The sequence below is a fragment of the Ostrea edulis genome, chromosome 3 (assembly GCF_947568905.1).
Source record: "Ostrea edulis chromosome 3, xbOstEdul1.1, whole genome shotgun sequence".
NCBI lineage: Eukaryota > Metazoa > Mollusca > Bivalvia > Ostreida > Ostreidae > Ostrea > Ostrea edulis.
In genome coordinates, this window is record NC_079166.1 from 89,538,146 (window position 1) to 89,545,081 (window position 6,936).

The 6,936-nt window shown below is 33.5% G+C and overlaps 1 long non-coding RNA gene across 1 annotated transcript; it reads right to left on the reverse strand.

The window, feature by feature from the left end:
* Positions 1 to 2,288: 2,288 nt before the first annotated feature.
* Positions 2,289 to 3,399, reverse strand: LOC130052987 (uncharacterized). Its single transcript, XR_008801413.1, has 2 exons — positions 2,956 to 3,399; positions 2,289 to 2,727 (listed from the first exon to the last, which is right to left on the reverse strand). It is a non-coding gene; the product is annotated as an uncharacterized LOC130052987 (long non-coding RNA).
* Positions 3,400 to 6,936: the final 3,537 nt, after the last annotated feature.

Genomic DNA, 6,936 nt, shown 5'->3' on the forward strand with positions numbered 1-6,936 from the left:
ATTCGGCACGCATAGTCACCGATTTTCACGAAACTCACCTGAATGAAACATCTATATAACATATTCAAGAAAATATATTTAAAAATTAGATGGTGATCATGGTTGCTATGGAAACAGGTACAAATTTATCAAGTTTGGCTATTTTCTAGAATTTGGTAGTTTTGGCACAAAAGTTGAGTATAAAACATTATGAATAGTCTTAAAATTCTAATTTTCGTATTAAATTATTAAACAGATCCCATATTTTTCATTTAAGGAAAAAAATGAATAATGTACAATCCTAAGTGATTTTATAATTGAACAAATCTGTAAAATGGTCTCTAAATCCAATAACTTTTATTCACATCCACTTCAAAGAAAGTGACACACGTTTTTAAAACAACTAATCTATGTTCTTCATAAATCTAAACTAAAACTTTTGGGAATCTGCCTATTTCATACAATTTGAAGTGAATGATTTATGTGGGGAAATGCATTTTGTAACCAAGAGTTATTCCCCTTTGAAACTCTTCAACGTGATAAGGCAATAAAATTACATACTTGTAGAAACACAAATAATATGGCGGGATAATGTCTTACTGAATGCTGGCAGAAGTTTAGACGAAGACATGTGGCATTCAAAATATTCTCTCCACTCACCCACACGAAAGAAGTTGTGGGAGACATATCTCTGAGTACCAGCGTTCTAGTAATACAGGTAATTATTCTATTTACTTTGAAATCCATTCACAAGCCTAGAATTAATCAACTTGATCACAATCATATGATATCAAATGTTTTCATGTGTACAATTATGAATTTCTCTAGATCCGCCATAGCATGACACATATGATGTGCGCGAGTGCTAAATATTCACCCTTCAACTCGCCACTGCTTCAGTTCTATTGATATGACGTCAAAATATAGACTGTGGTGTCACACATTACAGTAGCCTGGTTCCCGAGGCCTTCCGATGTGCAAGCACGAAGGCCAGGCACTCACTGTCGAATAGATTCTTCCATAGGTCAAAATCCAATATGGCGGACTCAATGATAAGTAATGGGAATGTACGTAAATGAGCATATCATGGCTTAATTAGCTATGTCACTTTCGATTTTATGTCATTAATTGCCAGAGACAGAACTTATGATATGTAAAATGCTTGGTTTTTCATGTGACACGCTTGTTTGATATAGACTTATCCCTTTGTTTTCAAGCAAGTAGGTGAGTCGTCAACTCGCATATTTTTCACGTGTATTAAATTAAATCTAACCGTGTCACTTCGTTTTTTCTACTATTGGTGGGTTGCATTGGGTTGCTGGTGAAGATATAGACTGAGTTTTATAGATGACACTCACCAGTTTTCCTATTTCGAACCGGCAATTTTAGATCGAATTTCCTCGACTCATTTTGACTGGTTATTCTTTTAAAGCAGCATAAATATTATTGCAACTGCTAGCTGTTTATGAGTACCCCTTGCATGTTGTAAATAAGTGATATTAAGCAAGGCATAACATGTTATCCTAGAATGATACAAGTTACACCTACATGCACTAATTCTGTAAACACGTGCAATGTGGAAATAGACAATGAAGATTTGGACTTATGATTGACTGTATATTGTTTAACACCCCTCTCGAGAATATTTCACTCATATGGACCCAAAAACTTCCATCCAATGATTTTCAGGACCTATTATTTGTTTCTCTATTTTTTTTTAAAAATTTCATTCATATTCAAGGGTCACCATCAATTGCTTGTATTTAGACCTATACATGATACTTTGGTCTTTTGAGCAGTAAGGGTCAGATCGTTCTTAATTGATTGTGTCACACTTGTGACACAAGATTTCAGTTTATAATCTTATTCAATGGTCACTCTATGTTCACTCTTTTCTCACAATATGCAATCAGGTGCAGAGGACCTATTCTCACCCAGATAATCACTGGATTACAAAGACATATCTTTGAACTAGTTTTAAAGGTATTTCACATACAGAAATGCTAGATTTATTTAAATTTCAGAATATTAAACTTTCTTCATGAACAAGGAATATATTCAATTCAAATGCTTTATTGACTACCAAACATGAGGCTTACATTATATATATTATATATATATATATATATATATATATCACTAACCAGTATCAATTGTACAAGAATAATACAATATTTACTTTCCAAGGCTACCAGTTACCAGTTCTTAATGTATGCCAACATGGTGTTATGGTGCACACTTTCGTATCTGTACGATGGAGGAACAGGTTCGATTCCTGTTGTTGACTTTCCTTTGAAAGAACTAGTAGAGATCTTTCATTATTTAAGAATACTTCAATATCATAGCATTTAATGTCAAAGACACACACTTGCACAGAAAACATGTTTACTAATGAAATAGCTAAATTTCATTTACACTAATTATTTGCATAGAAAAGGATTTTAATAAAAGAGGGTTGTGATCAAGCATTTCTTGTGCAATACATTCCAATCTGAAAGTTAGCAAAATTCCTCATAAGTGTTATCCCCAAGTAACTGAAACATGTCTGTGTTATATATTTCGAAGATTCTTTAATCTCCACATGAAACAATGCCAAATCTCCTTTTTCAGGTCTTTCTAGTCATGTATTTCTCATGTCATACTGTGGAATGAATTGCTACTCCTCCTAGTGCTAGCTAACTTCTTGATCTGAGAACTGACACTCTCAAACTTCCTCCATGAGTCTTTCTCAAAAAGCTCACCTCTAATCTAAAAATTAAAAGCAATGTCACCAACATCAGAATAATCAGTAAAGATTTGTATTGATATGGATCAGGAATAGTAGCAAATACACAATGCACATACATCATAAATATTAATTATGTCATAATTTTATCATAGATAAATAATGAAACAAGCCTGTAATTTTTGTAGACGATGAACAATCAACTGTGAATTTTGAATCTAAAGTTTTATATTCATGCAGGTTTTACTTACACAAACAAGAGGGAGGGAATGCTGATGTCTGCTTGTATGCATGCAACATTCTTCACTTCCACTCAGAAATTTCTCATTTTCAATGAAGTCATCTGAAGATCTGGCTTCTCCTTAAAAAAAGGGGTCTGCATGATGCACCTGAAATAAAACAAGGTAGGTGAGTTCTTTCTATACAACAATCATGCATTTGTCACTATTGTGTTTTATCAATCCAGAAAATGTTAGTATTGAATTTGATGAATTTGGGATTGAATTTCTTCCACTAACAAAGGGAACATATTTTAGAATATGATAAACTTCTTAACTAAATACTCACACCTTTAGATGCCAGAAATAATTGTTTTTGTTATTGCTATAAGAGGTGGGAAACTTGAAATAACAGACTGTAACAAATTGATTTAGTTAGCCTGTTCTGGAAGTCTGTAATTCTTCATTCAAGTTGGATGTTAATTCCTTCCAATATCAATTAGTGTGGAGGAGGATGGGTCCTTGAATACCCCTTTAGAAAGTCTTTCTCTATTTCTTTCCATCTGGAGTCTGTAGACTACATGGTAAAATAAAGAGATCAATCTGGTTATCTTTCTTTTGTTTTCCACAAAACTATATTAAGAAGCATTAATTTGGTACATAAGTACCACAAAATTTTCAATACAGTGAGAGAAACATAACTGCAAAACTTTGTTTTTGGGGATGAATGAGGGTTTCTCCAGATGGTGATCTTCTACATTTTTTTCTTTGAAGCTTTAGCAGGTGTGAATTTAGTATCAAATCCAAGCAGTACCAATGAGTTTGTGCAAAAGCATAACAATGAATATTACAATAGTGTCATATTATGTACTTCATATTATGTAAAATTTGTTTTTGTTGTTAGATACAGAATTCCTGGCTACTGCATAAGATTTTTAAATTGAAGTGTATGAACTCAGTTCTCTCATAAAGAAGACAAAAAATTTGAGTTACAAACAAATGTAAAATATAATGATAAGACAAAAATAGAATACCTCAATGTATAGCATTTGGCAATATATAAAAACTCTGGACCGACCCACAAATATAATTTTGGACAAGCAGGACTGTGAATCAGAGAGGAATAGTAACCGTTGACAATGAAATTGTTAGTGATCCCCTCTGAAATCTGAAGAGTATTCACAATAAACCAAAGTAACAACAGAAACTTTAAATCAAGCCTATTGGATCAAGCATAAAGTTGGCAGGTCAACATAAGAATTAAATAATTACACTGTCAGACACCATGTTACTGAATTATAAAATGCATAAATAGCCTTATCTACTACACAAGCAATATATACATCTCATAATACCTGTTGGCATGGTTTTGCATATTCATAAAACATTATATATGAGGGTGTTTTTTTCACCCACTATCATATGTTTCTTCTTTCCATATGTATGGAAAATTATCTGAAATTAAGATAATTATTATACATAATGATACACATGTATATAATATCGAGAATCTGTAAAATTGTACACTATAAGTCCAATAAAAGCTTAAAACACCTCCATCATCGCACAGGAAAGTCATCGTATAAACTTCAGCAATAGCCTATACAGTCTTATCAAAGTAAAGCACGTCATGACATCTATATGTAATCAAAAATTGTCCAAAAATGAGTCGAGGATTTTCGATCTGAAATTGCCGGTTCGAAATAGGAAAACTGGTGCGTGTCATCTATAAAACTCAGTATATATCGCCTACTTGCTTGAAAAGAAAAGGATAAGACTATATCAAACAAGCGTGTCACATGGAAAACCAAGGATTATACATTTCCTAAGGTCTGTCTCTGGCAATTGATGACGTAAAATCGAAAGTGACACAGCTAATTAAGCCATGATACGCTCATTTACGTAGATTCCCATTACTTACCATTGAGTCCGCCATATTGGATTTTGAGCTACATGTGTGGAAGAATCCATTCGACAGTGAGTGCCTGGCCTTCGTGCTTGCACATCGGAAGGCCTCGGGAACCAGGCTAACATTACAGTACTTAGATCTACTCAGGCCTAATGCAGCACACTTTATTCTGTAGAGGATCGTATGACTAGGATGAAATTTAGATAATAAATGCAAAATCGTTGTTATTATTTGTTTTATAATAGAATGAAGTAATAGAATCATTAAAAAAAAATCATAGATATTTATTCATTTGAAAAATACATGACTTTTCGTTATTATACATATAATTTACATATTAAAAGAAAAGAGACGCCCTGTTGTGATTAAGCCATTGAATACTGTTTTGTTTGCATTGATACATGCCTAAACATTGAATAAGCTCTCCTTCGTGAATTAAAGTAATGAGTCATAACATTGAATTTTATCTCTAAATTAGTTCGGGAGGGATATACATGTAGAGATACTTAACTTACTCAGTTTTATTAGACATCCATGTATTAATTATTCTTTACTTTTGATGATACTTTAAAAACCTGTGGTTCATTTAACCTGAAAGAATTTCTATGAGGACAGCAGATCACATTGTATTTTAGTTGCCTCTATGCCATTGAGAAGACGATTAGCTATGATGACTATATATAAGCGCAAAATAAGAAAATGAAAAAGATTGTGTGTGCTTATCTTGTAAAACTTATACGGTACCAATTTTGATGCACCAGATGCGCATTTCGACAAATAATGTCTCTTCAGTGATGCTCAACCGAGATGTTTGAAATCCGAAATAACTATGAAGTTTTAGATCTAAATATAGCCAAAAACAGCGTGCCAAACAAGTGGAGCCAAATTCGTCCAAGGATAAGAGCTATGCATGAGGGAGATAATCCTTAATTTTGAAATGAATTTTTAAATTTTATAACAGCAATTAAATATACATCCGTATTTTCAAGCTAGTAACGAAGTACTTAGCTACTGGGCTGTAGAGACCCTCGGGGACTAACAATCCACCAGCAGAGGCCTCGACCCAGGGGTCATAATGTAAAACTTATACGGTACCAATTTTGATGCACTTGTCTATTTTGTAATATATGATTCTAAAATAAAGGTATACCATTTATAATAGGATACGATTATGAACTATTCATCATCGGAACCCACTGCTCAAAGGCCATAATTTAAGCGCCAAACATAGGCCTAAATTTTCCAACCCTCACTGACAATGGTGAAGTCTCCATATGAGTGAAAAATTCTTCAGTGGGACGTTCAATGATAATCATTGAATCAACCCGTGGGTTCCAACGATGTCATATATTAAAGATATTGACTTTCCCAGCATACCAAATGACTTCAATATGACCAGCATTGGTATGTTTCAGTTACAAGCAAGTTTGGACGTCGGTAAATTAATATACTGTATAGTATTCATTAATTTCAATTAAATTGCTCATCGTTAAAAGAGAGTATGCTCTGATCAATCGTCCCGATCACTGTTGCCGGATATAAATATCCAAAAATTGTTGGTATAATGATAAAAATGAGCACACCTTGGGCGTCGGTAAATTAATATATAGTATTCATTAATTTCAATTCAATTGCTCATTGTTATTTAAGGGGAGTATGCACTGATCAATCGTTCCGACCATTGTTGCTACATACTCAATGGGGGCGAAACCACGGAGGACGAATCCACTTGGAGCGTACAGGTAAAGGTGCGAATCCACTAGGTGCGAATAGGTAATCGGGACGATATCACCCGCATTCGCTTGAGTAAATATATAGTTTTAAAGTTTGGTTTGCCTAGTTTATGTTGGGGAGTTTTGCTAACATTTACGTCAGACGTAAAGATTTCCTTTCATTAAAATAATTGGAATCTGCAAACAATGTATAGATATAACTCTTTTGATTATATCCCTTTTTATATTGAATTCGGCCTTTTGTACAAATATATTTAAATCTATAGCTAAAAAACGATTAGCAATATCCATTGGCCGCAGGAGGGGGGTATTTCATGCAGCGGACCTATGTTTTTGTACCAAATACATATTTGTGTTTCATATACTTAACAT